The sequence below is a fragment of the Zonotrichia albicollis genome, chromosome 8, assembly GCF_047830755.1.
Source record: "Zonotrichia albicollis isolate bZonAlb1 chromosome 8, bZonAlb1.hap1, whole genome shotgun sequence".
Lineage (NCBI taxonomy): Eukaryota > Metazoa > Chordata > Aves > Passeriformes > Passerellidae > Zonotrichia > Zonotrichia albicollis.
Window position 1 is genome coordinate 27,147,706 of NC_133826.1, and position 21,038 is coordinate 27,168,743.

Consider the following 21,038-nt stretch of genomic DNA (forward strand, 5'->3'; position numbering starts at 1 on the left):
CGTAGACAGATGGATTTTGATACACCCTTGATTAAACAGCTCTCTGCAAAAGGCAAAGAGGGCAGGAAGGGAGCTGGGTGATGAGCTGGAGGGCCATCCTAGAAACAGGGGCTATGCCCCAGGGAAAGCAAGTGCTGCTGGAGGAGAAAGATGCCCCATCAACCAGCCAGAGGCTAAAACAGCCTCATCCCCCTGGGAATCAGGCTGCAATCCTCTGCTCCAGTACCAGGCTCCTGTCCCTGTGCTTCCTGCTCACAGTCAGGCTGGCAACACCACACACATCACTTTTTCTAGCCTCTGATTAAAGGATGCAGGGAAAACAAACAACAGAAAGCCTCACACAGTGCTCAGCCCCTAGCAGGGCCAGCAATACTTCCATTTCCCATGGAGTTACACATCCCAGTGGGATTCTGCAGGATGCAGGAGGGGACTGTCTCCAAGAACAGTTTTCCCCAGAGGCATTCATGACATCTCTGTTCCTCATTCTCTCACACACAGATGCTCTTGCACTGATAAGGATTGAAGTCCTTTGGCACAGAGGGGCAAAGATAAAGTCTTCTCCCTGGCCATCTATTTATATCAAGCTGGTAGGAGCTCGTTATCTTGAAGGTCTCTGACATACAGAGCTGCAATCAGCCATCAGGGTGGAAAGTGATTAGGGGTGGGCAAAAAGGAGCCAAAGCCACATTAACCCTCTTTTCTCAGGGAAAAAAAGGCAAGAAGGAGGGGTGCTGTAACCAAGTGTGGGCAGCTGCCCTGTCCAGCTCTTGGAGAGAAGAAATCCAGGTGGGACAGACGGTTTAAGCACAGCTCAGAGAACAACCTGAAGAGCCAGACCTGAGGGAAAACACCTCTTGAGCAAGCACAGAGGCTCTGCAGGCCAAGAATGCTGCAGGCACAGGTGTGGGTTGTGGAGCTACACAAACCACTGACCACTGCTTACCAAATGCTCTGATGCTGTGTGCCCTGGCACCAGAGGTTTGCAGGCATGTCCCATGAAAAAAGGGGCTTTCCCATCCCATTCCTCAGGCTTTGTGTGCAAAGATGTTTGACCAAAGGCTCCAGATCAGGAAGGAATTATAAATCAGAAAGTATAAGACACTCAGTACCACCAGCTCCTGCAGTAATAAAGCCCCTGCTCATGCACAACATTAATATCTCATTACTAATGTACATCTGATGGTTCAAATTTCCCCTGCTCCCTCCCATGGCCTGAAAGAAACTGAAGCAAGCAGCAAGAACCTTCTTATTAAATAATAAGCATCTACCTTATTATTTCTCTGGAACTTGCCCGTGAGTGCAAACCTGACACTTGGGAGCCCTCGGCTGCTTCATTTCATAGGCAGTTTGAGACTGAGGTGGCTTCTGGGGCCAGCCCTGTGTTCATAAGCACAGTACCACTGATCCTCAGACCTGCAAACAGCTGAGGGGCTGCTGGGATCCCTTCTGAGTCATCAGAAATTCAGCCTCAAGTTAACCAAGGCACAGCCCAGGCACTGCTGCAGCTCCACCTTCCCTGCAGCCACTCAGTCTGGGTAAGGATAATCTTGTTTCCAGCAAGAAGCAAGGGTTTGAAAAACATGCTCACCCGGTGCATTTCAATTATCCACGTTTTTAAACACTGTTTCACACCCCGTGAGAGTACAATCACACCTCAGACAGGGCTGCCTCTTCACAGGGTATCACAGCCACTCTGCAGACCCTGTTTTTGCACTGGAGAAAGGTTGGGGGGGAAAGAACCTTTATCCTAAGGATGCTTTAAGCAAAGTCTCACATCTTTTTAAAACACAGTGAGAAGGCCACATTTACTGCTTAGCAACTTTTCTCTCCCAAAAGTCACGGCCCAAAACTTACCATGGCTGTGTAACACAGAGCTGAGGGAGGGGCTGGTCCTTGCCCTGGTCTCTGACAGCTGAGCCTTTTATTCCTCCTGCAAACAAACCACATCAGTTGAGCACCACCAGGGAAGGAGCAGGACCAGAGCAAATTCCCAGAAAAAGCCTTGGCAGTGCTCCTCCTGCTCTGTGAGATGGAGTAATGGAGCACGACACATGGAGCAACAGAAGCTGAACAATGCACGTGTTCCTGCAAGGAGAATGAGCAATATTAGAGGGGAGGGGGGAGGGGGGAGGGGAAGGTACTTGCTAACAAATATTTATTAAAACACAATCTTATCCTCATCCGACCCTCATTCTGGTTAAAGAAAAAGGGACAGGCTGCCATCACTGCTGGGGCACCCAGGCAATCCAGACAACTGGCCACCCATGTATACAATTGCTCAGGAGGTCCCACAGCCACCTTGTCACCTTCCCTCCAGCAGCCTGGGATGTGTCAGTTTAAGTCACCATCCCCAGCCATGGCAGGGAGAGTGGAAAAAGATGATCTTTGGGGTCCCTTCCAACCCAAACCATTTGAGGATTCCATGGCTGTTTTAAGAGCCCCACTCTCCAGGCTCCCAGAGTCCTGACCAGCCAGCTCTCTGTGCAGCCTGCTCACTGTGCCCTGTTGTCATCTTATCTTTATTTTCTTATGTTCTATCCCCCTACATGGCCTGTCAGAAGGACACTCAAGTCCTGCACCCCCACAGATCTCCTTCCACCCACATGCCTTCTACAGAGATCACCAAGGGATGTGCTTCCTTCCCATTCCAGCTAGCCAGCATGCTCCATAGAGGAGGGGAAAAACTGCTGACCTCAGTGGGATTTGGGGGTTTCCAAACCCAACAAGTTTAGGCCCCAAGTGTGCCTGACCTGCTAATAGCTACAGCACTTCACAGGAGCACAGGGAATCATGGTTTGGGTTGGAAGGGACCTTAAAAATCATCCAGTTTGAAGCCCATGCTGTGGGCAGGGATACTTTCTATTAGCCCAGGGTTTAGAGACCATAAGAATAAGAAATCTTGGGAAATCTAGACACGTGCCAAATGGTTGGACAGGCTCCTGAAATGGCTCAGCAAGCAATGAGCTTGGTGCAATGTCCTCATCAGTCACTGGCTATCAAGCCTAATCCCATGGCATAATAACATTCCTTGGGTATGCTTTACATTTAAAAAGTAATGAAGAACCAGGGTGGAAAAAATGCTGTGATGGAAGGGAAGAGTTGAAATTCAACCCCTGTAAGAAGCCCTAAAGACAAAAGCACATTTCACATTCTGCAATCTGTAAGAGAGTTGATTTTCTGTTCCTCAGCTTCAATCACCTCTTTGCTAGTGAGATTTGGCACTAGCCCAGGTCTCCTGAGGAAGCAGAGGCAAGGATTTTCCGAAGGATTTGTCACCCACATCTCCTCCCACAGCGCTTCCTTGGGGTTTTTTTAATGAGCAAGGCCCTCTTTTGAAAAAAAAACCTGCCTTTAAAAGATGAGGCCATGCCCATGAGAAACCCCAGGGCAATATTTCTAGCTCAACCCCACCTCCAAGCCTCCTGCTTGCCTGCAAGCCCTGCTGCCCTCCACCTGCTTAAGGAGGATGTTTTCATTATTGTTCAATTTGCAGTGAGTTTAGCTTAACGTCCTTCATTGGATTATTTTTATATTTAATGTCCTCTCCTCTCCTCCTCTTCTTTTTATAGACTGGTAATCCAAGTCCCTTGGCAAGGCTGAGTAATCTTGATCAGATTTTAATCAAAGTAAGCCAGATCCTCAGCTGCCAGTATTGATGCATCTGCCTTTAAATATTTGAACGATGCTGATTTACCCCAGCGAGGCGCAGGCTCCATCCGTTCAGGAAATTTAAATTCCTTCCCAGGCATCAAGCTAAAACAACAAGACAGAACAAGCAACCTGCTGCGAAGGGGTTTTAGTTTATAAAACCAATACCCAGGATTTCAGAACTAAATGAAAATCTGAGATAATCCCTCCCCAAATCCAGCCTGGGAAAAGCACTCCGGACAGATAAGTATCAAGTAACTTCTTAAAACACACTTTTTCCTTTTTATAAAAGCTTTCATCAAGTCAGAGCCAAAGGGAAATTACCCACAAGGCCTCATTCCTTGACATGACCCACAGAATTCATGTTTTCCACTCTTAGAAAATGCTTTTTTACCCAGGCAGGCTTTCTCCAGGATGGGCCTGATTCTGCTTTGTTCAGCAATGACCCTTGCACCGCTGCCAAACCCCAAGCATCCAAAATCAGTATATTAGTTGGAAAATAATGAGATTTCTGAAATACAAAATGTTGGCTCCATTTTCCTCACCTTTAAAGATGACATCTGCCAGCTTCCCTCCACAGATTAGAAAGCAAAACAAAAAGCACTTAGATGAAAAAGAACCTCATCTAATCGCCTGGCTCCGGGAGATGAGTTTGACATAGAGACAGGGGCTGTCCCACAGAACTTGTGGTGCCAGAAATAGATGATTGCCTCAAATACACTGCTGAAGGCAAGACAAGCCAGTTATCCTGATTTCCTTACCCAGTTGGAGGTGAGCTCCTCAGAAAAAAGAGGGATTTCTCAGGTTCTCTGAGACAAGTGTTACTTAAGCACCACCCGAGGAGTTGTAACTCCAGACCCTCAGAATACATCTGCATTTCCTGCTGCTGGAATGCTGTAAGGTCTCCAGGGTGTGTCAGATCCATGCCCAGTCCTGAACAGGAGGAGAACAACTCAAGGATCTCAGTCCTTCCTTCCCTCAGGAGGTTCAGGGCTGCTTTTCCAGCTGTCGGCTTCCCTTCCTTCCACCTCCAGCCAGGCTGGCCTACAAGCAACCATAACAAATTCTCTTGTCCATGACTCTCATTTGCCATCCTGCTTCACAAGTAATGCCTCAGCTTTGTCCTCCACACCCCAAAGTCAAGAAGGAGGAACAAGACCAATGACGAGCAGCTGAGGGAGCTGGGGCTCTTTAACCTGGAGAAAAAGAGTCCCTGGGGGGATCTGCTCACTCTCCACAATTCCCCAACTGGAAGCTGTAGCTAGGTAGGGGTCAAGCTCTGCCCCCAGGGAATAAGGATGGGACAAGAGGAAGTGGCCTCAAGCTGTGCCAAGGGAGGTGTAGATTGGATATTTGGAGGAATTTCTTCACTGAAAGGGTGGTCAAGCACCAGAACAGGCAAACCAAGAAAGTGGTAGGATCACCATCCTTAGATATGTTCAAAAAACCTGTGGATGTGGCACCTGGGGACATAGTTTAGTCCACAAAACACTTGGGGGCTTTTTACTGCTGGGCTAACAATTGGAATTGATGATCTAAGAGGTATTTTCCAACATAACAAATTCTATCAGTTTATAATCACCCTCGTGCAAGAGCCCAGCTGCTGAACTGCACTTGGATCCATACCATGTCCTCCATGCAAGTCCAGGAAAACCAGTGACCATTCTGCCGAGCAAATACTGCAGGATTAGGTGCTGCCTTGAGAGAGACAAAACCATGGGACAGTGCCCTTAAGATGTTATTACTCAGTAAGGGGACCAAAAATGAGCTGGGCCTTAAAATCTGTAAATCCTGCTGATGGTTGTAGGGGTAAATTACAGAAAAGCAGAGCTAGGGATGGAGAAAAACCAAGGGCTTTGTTTCTTTCCCCATGGCTGTTCCACAGTTCTGTGAGGAGAAGAGCGCTCCAGTGGACACAACTCCACCAATTTCACCATTAACAGGCACATTAAACCAGGCTGTGAATAGTCTCATGAAGGAAAGTAGAGGGGTTAACAAGCTCCAGCTCCTGCAAGCAGCAGGCATCTTTTGTCCTTTCCCATTAGCTCACCCGAGCATCCCTGATCCGAGACACAGGCTCCTACAGCAGATGGCCTTATTAGTGTCCCTGTGAGGTGACAAGGAGACCACCACAGGTGGCCCAGACAGCAACCAAAGCACTTCACCCCACTTGCCCCAAAATAGGTTCAAGATCATGCCAAGGGCAGCCAGGATCAGAGCACAGAAAAGATGTCAAGTGCAAGTGGTCCAAGTTAGCCTCTTGTGTCTCTGTGCTGTTCCAGGCCCAGCTGGAATTTGTTGTCCAGTTTGGGATGCTGATCTTCCAGACGGTGTGAGCAACTGGAGACAGTCCAAGGGAAACAGACAGCAGTGACTGGAAATCTATAGGAGACAGTTGGCAAGGAGGGGTGGAAAGCACTGGTGATGCTCAGTCTAGAGAGGATGGAGACATGGTTATAGTCTTCAGACAACCAAAAAGAGAAGGGAGGGGGAAAAAAACAACATCCACCTTTCCCCATTTATGGAAAGGACAAGTCCTGAGCTTGATTTAAAACAAGGAACCTTTCAGTCAGATATTAAGGAAAATTTTCCAAGTGCACTAACAGCAAAAGCACTAGACAGTTGTCAGAACTCCATTGCTTTCCTCCAACATTCACTGTTAAATTAAACCCTTTGGGCTACCCTGCAGAAGACCCCATAACTCAGCCACGAGGCAGTCAGGAGAGTTACGAGCTCATTCTGCACTGTGACGTGGGGAATGGATAGTCCAACGCCAGTGAAAAAGAAATTAATTTCCAGCCCATCATAAAAAACACCAGAAAAAAACAAAAAGCCACAGAGCAGCTGCTGCTTAGAAGGACCTTTAAAAACCCTTCCAGTGTGAAAAGGCCAGGGAGGGAGGGAGAGGGTGCAGCAGCTTCCAGGGCTGGCAGGAGCTGGTGAATGCAGAGGAAAAACCCACAGCAAAGCTGGGCCTGTTAAGTGTGGTGGGAAACAGAAGAGAAGAGCAGAGAACAATGCCTACCTGCTCTCTGTCAGGTGACACACCCACCTCACACTGCCCCACTGTGCCATTGGCAAGAGGGACACAGGACCCTCACAGGACCTTCCAGAGGCTTGGGATGCTCTCTCCTCCTGCACACACAAGCCTCACTGAGCTGGTGGCTCCATCCCTAATGTGTCTCCAGGTCAGGCCATTTCCATGCTGGAGCTCAGGACTGAGCCCCCAGGCTGGCTCTAGCACTTGATGGGTGCCAAGGTAAGGCAGGAGCACATGGCTGAGTGTTCTCAGCAGCCAGAGGAGGAAGAGTTTTGGGATGTCCTTGTTTTTGTCCAACTAAATAAAACAATACATACATTTTTACATATCCAACCAAATAGATCTCAAGTACAGAAGCCTGAGGCCAAGCTGGGTACCCTCAAATTCTTCTGAGCTTTACTTGGAACACAGGAAGGAGTCCAGGATTTGCACCACACTCCTTGGATTTGGGTCCTATCTGCCTGATGACCTGTTGTGAGTCAAAAATACAGTAATTTTTCTGTCTGCCTCTTCATGGGTCTGCCCTATTCCCAGCCAGACACACTGGCTGGAGCCAATTCCTGCATCATATCTTCAAATTCATCCAAGCTTCAAATTCATCTGAAACTTCTTGTGCTCTGTGGCCCAAATCTCCCTGAAATTCAGCTCTTCGTGTATTTTTGGTTGGATGTGGAATCCAGTAAGCTGAGAGAGGCTTGGAGAAACCAAACTCTGGCTAATTGCTTTAGTACTCATCAAACACAGCATGATGCAGATCCATGATAAAGCATGGATCTCCTGGAGAGGTCCCCAGTGATGCAGATGTTTTGCAGGAGGTTTCACTCCAGATTGAACCATTCCAGAATGACAGACATGAATTTCAACCCCATAAAAATTCCTCCTGAGTTTCTCTTCCCACAATGACTTTGCTTGTGTGAGGCTTGGCTCAGACCATCCCACTCACAGTATTTGCAAGACTAAATGCAGTCAAAGACAGCTCACATGAGAAGAAACTTCTGGACCTCTTCCACCACTCCTTTCCTTGTGTGGAGCACAGAGGCACCCAGAGACATGATTGCAGTGAACTATTACCCTCTGCACTCTGCATCCTGCTTTGTTTATAGAGCCTTTGGGGAGATTTGTGGGCCTGGCGATGAATTATAAGGGAGGAAGACAAACATATTTTACTGTTCTGGGCAAGGAGTGCTGGAATCCTGCGGACATCTGGAGGAATTATTTGCAGAAAATTAACACTGTTTGTCATTTGCATGATGAACTTCTGGATCTCAGATGAATGATGGGAAGGAACCGGTGGGAGATGCTCATTATCCCTGATGGAGTGAGGCCCCTTGACATGATGCTAAGGTTGCCATGATCTATGGACCTGCTGACTGACAATTCTGAGGGCTCTGGAATTCAGCTCACAATATAACCGGGGGCGTAAGCGACCTGCCACAATTAAATTAATTATTAAACGCCGAGGCGTTAATAATTGTTGCTTTCTGATTGCTGGAGTTTGGGATGTGCTCTCTGGCTGTCTCACAGGGCACACACCTTAACTCCTTACTGCCTAATTCCAGAGGGCATGGAAAACTAACACATCTGCAGGTATCCAGAGAGATTAAAACTTCCAGGATTTCTTGCTTCTCTCTTGGTGTGCCTTTGGGGATCGTGCTCTCAGCAGCTCCCTGACAGATTCCCCACCTCTGCCTCAGCAGCAGTTACAGATTCCAGGTGGGGGCAGATGATGTGCCCTGCACTCAAATTCATAGCATGGCAGAGAAGACCTCAAAGTTTTCCTAATACTCCAGTGCAGCACACTCATCCTTCTGTATATTAATGCTTGCTGCTTGAGAGCTAGCTTAATTTTCCGTGCAGCTCCTGCATGCCAGGGAGGAGCTCTTGGAGAGCTGGGAGCACTGCTTGCTTACAGGGACCCAGAAGAACCAAGCCTGAGAAATGTTATCTCACCTAGGACATGGCTCTTGGTCTCTCAGCAACTCAGCTTCTGCCTTTGAAAACATTGAATATTCTATGATCCATTCCTGAGCTGTTGCTTGTAAGACTTCTGAGTGTTTCCCAAAGTAGGGGGTGAGTCCCCCTCTGCTTCCCAAGGAAAGAGGCAGAGCTGGGGTGCATAAGGGATGGGAGGTCTCTCCAGGGGAGCAGAGGGGATGCATCAGCTGTGGCAGCCTTATTAAAGGAGAGGCAAGGAAGGCAGAGGGCACCTGGGCTCAGATTAAATTCACTGTCTCAAGTGCTTTTGTAAGCTCCTCTAAATTCACTTCCCAGTGCTTTCACCCCTGTCCCTGAGCAGAGACAGCAGCATGCCCCTTCCCCATAGGGTGCTGGGAAGATGAATTCATGAACATTTTTGAGGCAAGGAAGCAGAAGAATGTCCAGTTGATGAAAGACATAACAAAAACCCCAAATGTTTTGGGCACCAGGACCACCCTTCAATTGCCACAAGATGAGGAAAGCAAGGGAAGTCCTCTGCTGCTGCTGCAGCCTCCCTGGGAGCACAAGGGGCAGGGACCTGAGGAGGGACAGCTACACTGACAGTATTCTCTGGGCAAAGGTACTGCCAAAACATGCTGACACCTTTTCTTCCATCAAAGGAGCACCAGGCTGATTAACAGGGGCAGAGAAATCCAGCCCCATCCTTTCTGGAACACCTCGAGGCCACGATGTGATGAGCAAGGGGATGGGGCAATGCAGTTTGACCCACCTGAGAGACAGGGAATGAGAGCAATCCACGGATTTGGGGCAGGGATGGCAGAGCCAGCCCAGTACCCCCCATTTCTCTGGGAACAGCTGCAGCTCAGAGCATGGCTCGGCTCCAAGCTCTCCTTACTGGGACTGGAGCTGAGACAGGGAAGAAAAATGAGCATCTGAAAGTCCATATGAATAAGCTAATGCCGCAGGGCTGTCACTCATGTGCTAATACCCTTAGCTAAAGAAACATATTGATCCTGATTGCCTGGAATTGCACTTGAAAAGGGCTGGGTGACATTTCCAAGGAGACACGAGCTACTTTCAAGTCAATTAGCGGCATTGGAGGATTCATGCTGAGGGGACGCACTCACCTCTGAGGAATGCCAGGAGAGAATGAGAATTGAATTAAGCCTTTTCATACACCGAGAAACAAATCCTTTAATGGCCTGTAACAGCTGACAGGACACCCAGGGTCGCCAAAAGCATGCTGGCAGCAGCTAGGTGAGGAAGTTTCCCCATGATGAAGCTGAGGACTGCAGAGCAGCTGAATCATTGCGACAGGCCCAGGAGGGCATGCAGAGCTCCACAGGGTAATCCTCTAAACAAGGGAACAGAGGGAAGCAAAGTTTAAGTTCCATGTCTACAATGCATGTGAAGCTCTTCATTGCTCTCCAGGTACCTGATCTCCCTTGGGGCTCAATGGGAATGTCACAGCCAGCACATCTTACATACCACTGAGCAGCATGACCCTTAAATGAAGCCTTAAATGGACTTAAAGAAGGCATTTAAATGAAGTCTTCTGCCCTCTGCCTTCCCAAAAATATTCCTTATTCCTATGGATCCCAAAGCCTTATCCAGAGCCTAGGACCCCAAGCAGGTTTGAAACCACCACAGCAAATCAAAAGGCAGAGAAATTAGTGTAACTCTGCAATCCCTCTGTTTTTTCTATTTGCGGGTGCCCTGACCCATATTTAGTTTCCATGGTTCCTTTTATGTTCCTATAAACATGAGGCTTGTACCTGAATTCAAGGCTTTCTGGACAGCTTTACAGAGATGATTTCCTGCTCTCTCACAGCAGCTGCAGTCATTCTGTCTCACAAGGCAAGGAGCAGAACCCTTCGATCCATGTGCAGGAAGGAGTGAGAGTCCTCCAATCCACCCGCAGGGTGAAAGTGACCCCAGCAGCTACAGACTGGCTGAGGCCTCAGAACTGAACAGGTCGCTGGATATTTGAGTCTTCCTGAGTGTGGCACAGGAAAATGCAAACAGACAGAGAAGCCATCCCACATGTTTTCTCCAGCCTCAGCTCTGCAAGCTCTCAGACACGGTGGGTTTCCCTGTGATAGCATCTCTCAGCCATGAGCTCAAAGCCATCTGCAACGTACCAGTGACATTCCAACCCCAGAAATGCCACCATGTCCTTTTGAGTGTTGCCACAGCCCAGGGAAAGCTGCCCATTGCCCCACCTTCCAAAGCCAAATAGTTTAGCTAAGCCTAAAAGCCCAGTCATGTCCTCAGGCCCATCCTCAACCACACACCTACACCAGGGATGCTGCACTAGGAGCTCTAATGGGGGTAATCCTTCTATGGTGCAGCAGCACAAGTTTAATTGGGACATTTTTTAACCACCCTCACCATGATGCAGGTATTCCTAGCCCAGCACAAACCAAGACCCTGGCTTTCCCCACTTCCCTCTGCTACACTCGTAAACTGAATAGTAGAGACAGACAGCTCCTGGCCCAAAAGAATTCAAATGTTGTTCTTATCAGCTCAGCTGAAGAGAAAAGCCTATCTTCATAAATCTACAGGCTTCAAGCAGAATAAATGAATCTCCTAATAGCCCCTGCAGACAGGAGGAAACTTGGGAAATGGATCCTCCCATGGGCTTGCCATGGAGTGTCCCCTGAGTTTTTAACCAAGCATTTTCTCATCTGAGTTTCTTGTATGGCCAGTGATTTTCCAGAGAGAAAATGAAATCAGAATTCTGACACATCTGAAGAGTCCTGCAGAGCCAGAGCCCCAGTTCTCTCGGTGACACCTCAGACCACAAATATCTATCCAAAGCACAGCCAAAAAGCTTAAGAAACCTATTTTTTCACTAGAACAACAGAGTGTCACGCTCATTTTGCAAGGACTGCTAGGAGCCTGGATCTCAATTAAATCTACCAGGGCTCAAAATAGCCTTTTGCAGCATTTGCAGCCTGTAACATAAAGCATGGGTCGCATTACTGAAAGTACCTGAGAAACACAAAGGCTGAGGCTCAGCTTCAAAGTGACCCTTGCTTCAACACCCACTTCTTTTCTTCTGTGGCTGGAATATGGTTAAAAGCAACACATAACTACCATTTAATGCTGCAGAAGTCGGTCAGACCACACTGATGCTTACAGGTAGAGAGCTGATGCACACAAATGACTTTTCCAAAGCTGTACAGTAAATCCAAAACACAACTGAGACTTAACCTCAGGTCTCCCAAACCCCTCCTCTCCCCCCCCACCAAACCATTGCACTTTGCCTTCTGCTTGCTAATAAAAGCCAGCTGAAGGGATATGGCTGCATGGACACACACTCAGCAGCCAGGGCTCTGGTGAGGAGTACAACTGAGAGAGAGAATCCATTCCCTCTGTGATATGGGAAGAAAGCAGAGGGGCACAGCAGGGTGCTCCTGACAAGATGGGAAGGAAAGCAAAGGGGAGGTTTTTTTGTCTTTACTGTGAAGAAATGTCTGCATTTCCCTTATTAACAGCAAGGCTCAGCCCTAGCTGGAGAACAGCAGGAGAGGCTGAAAAACGGGGTCTTTTCAAAGCACCATTTCTCTATAAATATCAAGCATGAGCTGCTGCCTGTGGAAGCAGCCCATTACATTTCTGGGGTGCTCTCACCCAGCCATACAGGAAGCCAAACTGATTAAATTACCTTTTGTGGGTTTCAAACAAAGCTACATCATCTCCCCAGCCACCAGCAGTCTGCAAGACCCCACTAAAGGACTAAAATATATAAGAAAGTAAAATTTGGTTGTCCCAGCATCTGGATGGTTCTCACTTCCAGGTCTGAAGGATTAGAATCTTATCTGTATGGAGATGCCACCATATGTGCCGGCCTATTTGATTATGTTTTAATAAAAAGAGAAGTAGCTCCCTCTATTGCAGAGCACCCCACCCAGGAAGGGCTGACACAATCACCCTCAGCCCCAGAAAGGAGCCTGCCACAATGCCAGCAGGGTCAGGATGCCTTAGGGTGGGCATGGGGACAGAATGGGGACACACAGAGGTACCAGAGCGTGTTTGACAGGCAGGGTGACGAGCTGCTGGTTTAAAGGGTAGGTGGAAGGGGGAATGACCAGGTGTCCAAGGAAGCTGGAGGGATGGAAAAAGGGGAAGACTTCCATCAAGTCATTAGGCTGTGTGTTCTGCCCTTAAGTGCCATTACAAATTTCTTCTGACCTTGGCAAAGATGATGCAAAATGCAACCCAGGATGAAGCTGGAGAAGGACCCAGGTAATTTTTTTTTTCACAGCCAGCTTCAATTGTCATCAAATCCCAGTTCACCCCAGCAATCCCTGTCGCAGAACTCAGGGAATCCAACAAGCCCAGGAGTCCACACCCCTGCACTGGGAAAGCACTTTAAATACACACACACAGAGCCTGAGGGGAGATCTTCCCTCTACCTTCTCATATCCAGACCCGAGGGCTCAGCTGTGTCTTCTTACATAGATATTTCTTATGGAGGCAGAGGAATTAAGCTTTATTAAAATACGGGCTGTGATTCTCTCTGTCACATGCACCCACGACACGGGAGTTCAACGTGACATGTATCACCAGGAGGGCTACCAGCAAAATTGCAAGAGCTGGTAACCAGAAGAGGTTGAGGCCAGAGGCAGAGACAAGCCACAACGTGCTGAGGGACTGGATATCTTGTATTGCTCTCACGTGTGTCCTGGGTCAGGGGGAGAGCACAGACAGCGAGGCAAGGCAGCAATGAAACAATGCTGGTCATGTTTCCTCTGCCCTGTGCCATTCACACTCTAAGGCTGTTACAGCTGCAGCCACGTGCTCCCCACACAGCCACAGACAGAGAGGATTTAATTCTCTCTGAAGCTAAATCTCTAATCCAAAAACCTATGACTAAAAAAAAAAAAAAAAGGGTTGGGAAAGGAAGCCATGACCAGCTTTCAGCACCCAAAAATGTCTGCACAACTGCCTGGGTGCCAATAGGACAGAGATAACGATATTGAAGTGAATGCAATCAATTGTTCTGTAAGAGCTTTCTGGGACCATTAGTTAATTAAGTTGCCAACAGATAAAGGTCTGTATAAAAAGCTCTGATCACCTTCAGCACCCAAGATTAAAGAGGACTGGTGTCCACCCCCTGCCTACCTGCAAAATCCCAAACTGTTCATTCTCTGGCTGCTCTCTTTCCCAGAGCAGCAGGAGTTAAAAAAACAAATCCACACTTCTTCTGCAAAAGCAAAGGCACTGCCAAGCATGGGAACACCAGGGAGAAGGCAAGCACGCGGCTTGCAAGCTGCCCAGCTTTATTATTTCTTAAAACAAAGACATCTCTTGGTGCAAATGTTTTTCAGGAGGTGCAAGAGATGCAATAACTACCATGAGTCCCTTTTAGACACATCCGCCCTCCTTTTGGGACCATCACCTGGGAGATGATGAGCAGCTTTTCACTTTGCCCATCCCAGTGTCCCCTCTGCCTCCCCACCATGGTGAGGGAAACACGATCAGCACTGTTTCGCTGGTGCCTAATTCCACCTCCACACAGCCTCACATGATCTCTAAGTGCCTTGCAACCCAAAATATCCTAGGATTCTGTGATCCCCAGCCCGCCAAAAGCCACATCCCCGCTTTCCCTTTAAATGTTGAATTGGCCTCTTTCTTCCCCCAAGGAATGGTGAATCTACCCAATCCTTGCTGTGCTCCAGTGGCCTCAGCAGAGTTAAAATCAGGCAGGGTCTTTTGAGAAAGTGCTCCCCTCCATAAGGGGAACTGAAAAGGAAAATGGGATTTGGAAGCCCAAGAGCAGATGGGAACAAAGAGGGACTGCTCTATAAAGACCTTCAATAACAGGGTATTCTTACAAAAACCACAGAGCAGCATGAGGCTTGGCAAACAGGAAAGTCAGACTCCCATTACCTTTCTAAACACCCCTGAAGATGCTCCAGGGCTAAGCATTGCTACCCTCAAACCCTGTCTTTCCAGAAATAATGGTTTCCTGGTGTACCTTTATCCTTCTGGTGACCCTCAGAGTCCTTGTCACCACATTCCCACCCTCACATTTAAATCTCACTGAGGAGCTGAAGTCAGAATTTACATGGTTTTTGCTCATCTGCTGAGATGGGGAGTATCATTTTTTCCTGGCTCCCCATGTGAATTACAGCCCCCTCTGGGCAGTGCAGAATTGCTTTTGAAGAGGAGCTAGAAACACTTCAGCACTTTCTGAGCAGATGAAAGGGGAGCTGTCGAATGCAGTGGTTCTGGAGAAGAGAGAGATTTCTGCTTCCTGGCGGCTGTTTACAGACTGGTGCAGCCTGGCTGGGGGTCATTAACCACCCTGGTGCCCCACAAAGTCACCAGCACCACCCCACAATCCTGCTTGCCAGAGGAACAGAGCATCACCCAAACAGCATCTGGTTAACATTCAAATCCCAGGAAATTCATACCCCCCCTGCTGCCATCCAGGCTTTCTGAGGCTCTGATTCCCAACATGCTCGAGTCACAGCTGGACTCTGTTTTTCCAGTGAGTTGGAAGGCAGCTGCTGGAAAGGCTGGAAAGACAAGCTCTGGGGGAAGACATGGACACATTGCAGCCCTTCCCTGAAACACAGCAGTGGGACAAGCTCCCAGTACATCACAAGGGCATGGATGCAGAGCAGTGCATGGCAATATGACCCCTGGCAGGGTTGGTAGCTTCCCAAAGCCAGCAATGAAACCTTAAGACAGAGCATAGCATTTCACCCTTTGTTTATCCCAATCTCCCAAGGCCTTCCAGCAACGCACAGCTCAGGAACAGCTTTCATTACTTTGTTTAAACCCTTTCCAAACCTATTTAATCTTTAGCCTCCACAGTATCCCACAGCAATGAGTTCCACAGTTTGCCTACATGGCATGGCAAGCAATTTCTCCTCCTGAAGCACCCCCAAAGTAATTTCACTGCAGATGCAGAAAGAGATGAAAAAGCAGGGGGCAGTCTGGAGGAGAAGAAATTAAACCGTCACAGCTTTAGGAAGAGCTGGCAAGGAAAAGTTAAACGAACTAGGTTCATTCAACCTAGGAAAAAAAAAAGGAGAAGACTAAGGCACAGAGGCATAACAATCTTCCAGTAGCTTGCAGGTTATTAAGACAGCAGTCGATTGTTCTCTGTGTTCAGTGACAGAAGAAGAAATAATTTAACTTGGAGCAAAGAAAGCTTAAGTTTAGACATCTAAAAAAAAAGATTTAAAAGTTTCTACCTAGAACAGACACAGGGAAGTTGCAGAATTTTTCACTGGAGACTTCTATGGAAAGGTTAAACAAACACCTGTGTGGAGGGGAAAGGTGTAATTGATCTTGCCTCAGTGGCAACACATGGAGTAGATTATCTGCAGAGGTTTGTTCCAGCCCTCTGTGATACCAACAACAAACTTTTTAACTGCTTTCTTCATGCATTTTTAATTGCATTTTAATTTTTGTCCTCATATAGCTTGAGACAAGTGTAAAAAACAAAGCCACGGCTATTATATCAGAAATTACATGCTTTCCATTCCTTCAATGTAATAAAAAGATGTAAAAGTTAGAACAGATATTTATTGAGCTATACAGTCACACCAATAAATATGTATGGGTGTCGCATCCTCTTTTACTTCGCCAAAAATAGTTCCAAATTATGCCAACCAATGAAAAACCACGTTTCATTAGGAAATGAACTTTAAAATACAAGATTAAAACGTGGTTTTAAAATCAAGATTTCCTGCTTGTTGATTTAAATCATGATTAAAATGGGTAATTCAAATCAACCACCTTGAAGAAAACAGGCTGCCTCCTCAAGTCTTTAGGGTGGAGAAGACAGTGGTGCCCCAAAGACCAGTCAGACCAGTTTCTACTGCTCTGCTCTTTCTCCAGCTCAGCATTCCTTCCATAGCCATCTTCTATGAAGAAAAACCAATTTCCATGCCCAAGCCTGACACCCCAAGTCCCTTCCACTGCCCTTCTCTGGACCTTGAGCCTGCACAGTTCTCATGCCCAAAGAGCATCATCAAGAAATCTCAAGCTGACACAGAATCAGCCTCAAACAAACTTCTCTGCAGCAATTATAATCAGATCCTCCCTGGATGCAAATAGTGTTTCTGAGCGTGGGCTCCAATCAAAGCTGGTGAATAATTACGACAGGATTTCAAAACCTGCCCTCGAGAACAAGAGCAATGTGGAATCAACACGCCTGCTGGAGGGGATGGAGGCACACACAGAAGGTGGAACTTCCTGCCAGCAACACATGGAGAAGAGAGTCCCAAAGACCTCATTACAAATGGATTTTGGATATTTCATGGGGAGAACATCAGGCTGCCACAAAAGGTGTTGGCTCCACATTCCTGCAGAACACTCTGCTCTTGAGATGGCCAGGTCTCATCTCCAAAGCCATGGCAGAGGCTTCATGCAGAAGAAGCTTTCACAGAGCTCTGAGGAGAGCTCCAGAGACCCTTTGGTTTTCAGATTACTCTGCCAAGAGCACTGCCAGAGGTGCAAGACACTGGTGTTTCAGCATGCACTCATCTGTCAGAACTGCGTGAACCCCAGCTCATTTCCCTGGGCCCACGGACACAGATGGGGCTGGGGGAGGAAGGAGAATCCCTGGACAAGATACTTCCCAACTTTCTCTTTCCTCCAAATCAAAGGATTACCTATGGTTCTGAAGATTCCCCAAATGAATCCTGCCGTTTTTATTTATTTACTTATTTATTTAACAGATATGAAGTACTGAGGAACAATAAACCAGCAAAAAAAGGCTGAACTTCAGTTTTTGCAAAGCCAGAATTAACTCTGCATTCAATCCAGGTAGAGATCCAGCCTGCCTGGCCAACCTCCACAGGCCACATGGAATATCCCTGTGCCAGAATCTGCCTTTCCTTATAGGAGAAGTGAAGTACTCTGAGCATAAAAATGAAAAGTTTTCCATCAACAGTGTGTGAAATGAAGGCACCTCAGTATAAAATACATCTCTGGGATTCACAAAGATCTTAACCCAACTAGTCCATCCAGGATGGAAACGCCTTGTGGGCATTTTAATGGTCTTGGTGCTGGCAATTTCAGTGCAACAGGAATAGGAGTGGGAAAATGCATCAGCAAGGATGGAAGTGGGAAGGAGAGACCAGGAAAAATCAAAAGAAATAACCAGAACCTCAAGAGGGATTGGTCATCCCACAATCAATTTGAAATTTTCTCAGTGCCTACTGAGATTTCATCAGAAACAGACCGATTCCACCAAATGATGTTTCAGCACAAATCCACCAAACTAAAAATCTAGGATTTCATCACCAGTATGAAAAATTGTAATTTTCCTTGGTTTGGCTTTTAAAAATAAAAAATCAAAGGATTTTAATGGGTTTTTTCCTTCTTATTCCTGGCATTAAATGAAACAGAAAGAATGGCACCCATGCAGGATTCACCTGTCTTTCCCTTATCACCTCTTCTAACTTGTGAAGAATTCCTTCTTCTTTAAACAAAATAAAATGGCCTGTGAAAGAAAAGCAAACTCACGTTAAAAGCTGCATCTGCAAAAAAAGTGAAGGAAACTTTTCATCAAGGACAGAATAACAATGGAAGACAACAAAAACACTGCTAAAAATAAGTTTTAATCTCTCCATTATTGAAAGTCCTTCTCCTGTTCAGTAAAATTGAACCCTTGGCAGTTGTTTTTTTCCTGTGAATTGATTGTTGTATTGTTTTGTTTGAGCTTTTTTACCAATTTAATACATTCCATCTGCATCAAGTTGTGGGCAGCACAAAAGGGCACTGGGCAAGTCAGACTCAAGATTTTCAGCTTTGGCTCAAAAGTCAAAATCTTGTTGTTGATTGCTTGGATAGAACAGCAGAGAGAGGCCAGAGTGAGCTTTAAAAACAAACCCAACACCTTCCACAGCCCGAGAGGCATCTCTTTCCATCTGCCATCTCAAGCAATTCTTGCAGCATGAGAAGCAGTCCAAGACCTGAGCATATTTTGCAGATCCTCCCGTGAATTTGCAAACTCACCCCTGTGACAAGGGGAAGAGCCACAGTCTCATCTGCCTCTCCCTCTCCCAGCAAGCAAACTGCCTGCCTGGCCCTGGATTCTGTCATTAGAGACAGGAGTCGTTAAGAATTCATGCCCACTGCCAACACTGCATTTTTTGGAGAGGTCCTGCACTCAGGCAGAACTAATGAGCAGGCAAAGAAAGGGAAGAGCAGTTAAAGCAGAAAACAGGCACACAAATACAGCCAAAATGAGAATGCAGACTTATCTGTAGGTCTTCTCCCCTCCGAGGTGCTTCGGCAGCAGCGCATAATGAAATGTTTACCCGGGGGAAGGGATGATTGTCATACCTGTGATAGGGATGGGGAGGCTGAGGAGGAAGGATCTAAGGTACCCAGGCACTCTGGAGGGCTGTGTTGGAACTGGGGCTGGGTTTGAAGCACCCATCCTGACACATTCACTCAGCCGGGGAGATCACAAGGTGCAGGCAGCGCCTTCGGATGGCTCCGAAGGCTGCAAATTCTCAGCTGTAAAAATAGGCCAGATAATACCTGTCTGAAGGGGATTTATCCTGCTGTATGTGCAAAATGCTTTGCAGTCATTGGACAAAGGATTTTATCAAAATACAGCCAGAGGCTGGATGAGATATTAACCTCCCCCTCTTCCAGCTACTGCAAAAAAAAAGTAAAAAAAGAAAAAAAATCCTGCTGGTTTCTGGGAGCAGAAGGCAGCACTTCTTCCTGCATTTCTGTGTGGAACAGCCAGCTGTGGAGCATGTGCTTACCACTAATAATAACTTTAACTGCAATGGAAGAGTGGAGAACTTAATCACATATAGAAATAGGACACGCAGAGATGGGATTCACAGAGGGGCAGGCTCCCTTTGCACCCACAGAGCAGTCTGCATAAGGAAGGATGCTCTTCAATGTACACATCTCCATGTACAGCTTTGCTGAATTGTTGCTGCCAGAGAATCGTAACTAAAGCATTTCTCACTTCCATCTGTTTCTGTTGTAAGCCATAATGTTACAGCAGCATTTATTCCTTCTTCCCTTTCTCTTCCCCTGCCTGCTTTTTCCCCAACCATCCAATTTTTTAGGCCTATAACCCTGAAAATGATGAAAGTCTCCCATTGATTTCAATTGGCTTTTGTTTAAGGGCTTGATAGCAGAGAGAAAAATTGAATGATCATTCATTGAACGAGACAGATTTGGCCCAGTTCCCCAGCTGGTGTAAATCAGCACGAGCACTCAGGACTCGGAGGCTCCCTGCCCTGTGCTGATGACTTAGTCCACTTCTGTGCACACCAGGAATTTTAATGATGCTGCCCTGCCCTGCCAGCACACGGACACAGCGTGCAGCTTTGGGGCTTTTTTACCAATTTAATACATTCCATCTGCATTAAGTTGGGCAGCACAAAAGGGAACTGGGCAAGTCAGATTTGAGATTGTCAGCTTTGGCTCAAAAGTCAAAATCTGTTGTTGATTGCTTGGGTAGAACAGCAGAGAGAGGCCAGAGTTAATGCTGCTCAACAGCTCCAGTGCAGGCCATGAGGATCCACCTCTCTACCTTCAGGACAACCCATGCCCATGGGCTGGAAGATAGCCCTGAAGCTGCCAGGCTGTTCCCTGGAGCACAAGCCTTCTCACTGCCACCAGGTATCCCATGGATCAGGGCTCCCAGCACAAGGAAGAGCATCCTGTTAATCCCAGTATTCACACCAGGATGCACCTCATGTGTTACAGCCCTACTCTGGGCTGTGGCAATGGAAGGGTGGCACCTATCTATGAATTTACTCTGCCTCCCCTCCTCTCCTTGCTCTCCAGAGGGAATTAGCCCACCTGGGACTAGAGCAGGCAGCCTGTGCTGGCAGCAAGGAAAAAGGCACAGGGAGGCTTTGCAGCAGCACGTGCCTGAGGCAAGACAAGAGGCATACTAAGCACAACTCTAAAGCCAGGCTGCTGATGGAAATCTCCTGGAATTACCTTCCTCTCATGATGCAGATATTCTTTCTTTCCATAGCTCACCTGTAGGCCTGTCCAACCTGAACAAGGTGCTCCCGAGAGGGGCAGGAGAGGATGTGGTGCACCACAGCACTGCCATCAGGGCTAACAGTATGTTTAGGGTCTGAACAGGAGTGAGGAGGCAGGACACAGGGTCAAAGGTAGTCAAACCTCTGCCAAAATGTGTTTTTCCATGAGTTTTCACTTACCTAATTAGAGACCTGCTACAAGAGACAGTCTGGAGGAGCAAGAGGCATTTGTCTCCAAGCTTCTAGCATTGATCAGATGGATCCTTCTTTCCCTACAAAGGAGATTGCTACAGAAGTCCAGGAAAGGAAGGAGAAAGGCAAAGCAGAGAAATGAAGCTAACAAGAGGAAAAACTCTGGCTGGCAAATCTCTTGCTCACCTTGATTAGTCGAGCAGGATATAGACATAAAATTA

The 21,038-nt window shown here is 47.2% G+C and overlaps 1 protein-coding gene across 8 annotated transcripts in view; it reads right to left on the reverse strand.

Annotated features, from left to right (window-relative positions):
* The window catches only part of LOC106629549 (uncharacterized), a 119,552-nt gene that overhangs the window by 46,312 nt on the left and 52,202 nt on the right, over positions 1 to 21,038 (reverse strand). For all 8 annotated transcript variants that reach the window (XR_012581439.1, XR_012581438.1, XR_012581437.1 and 5 more), the window contains exon 2: positions 1,855 to 2,085. The gene's annotated coding sequence lies outside the window, so the exon portion shown is untranslated. The remainder of the gene's footprint in view (positions 1 to 1,854; positions 2,086 to 21,038) is intronic.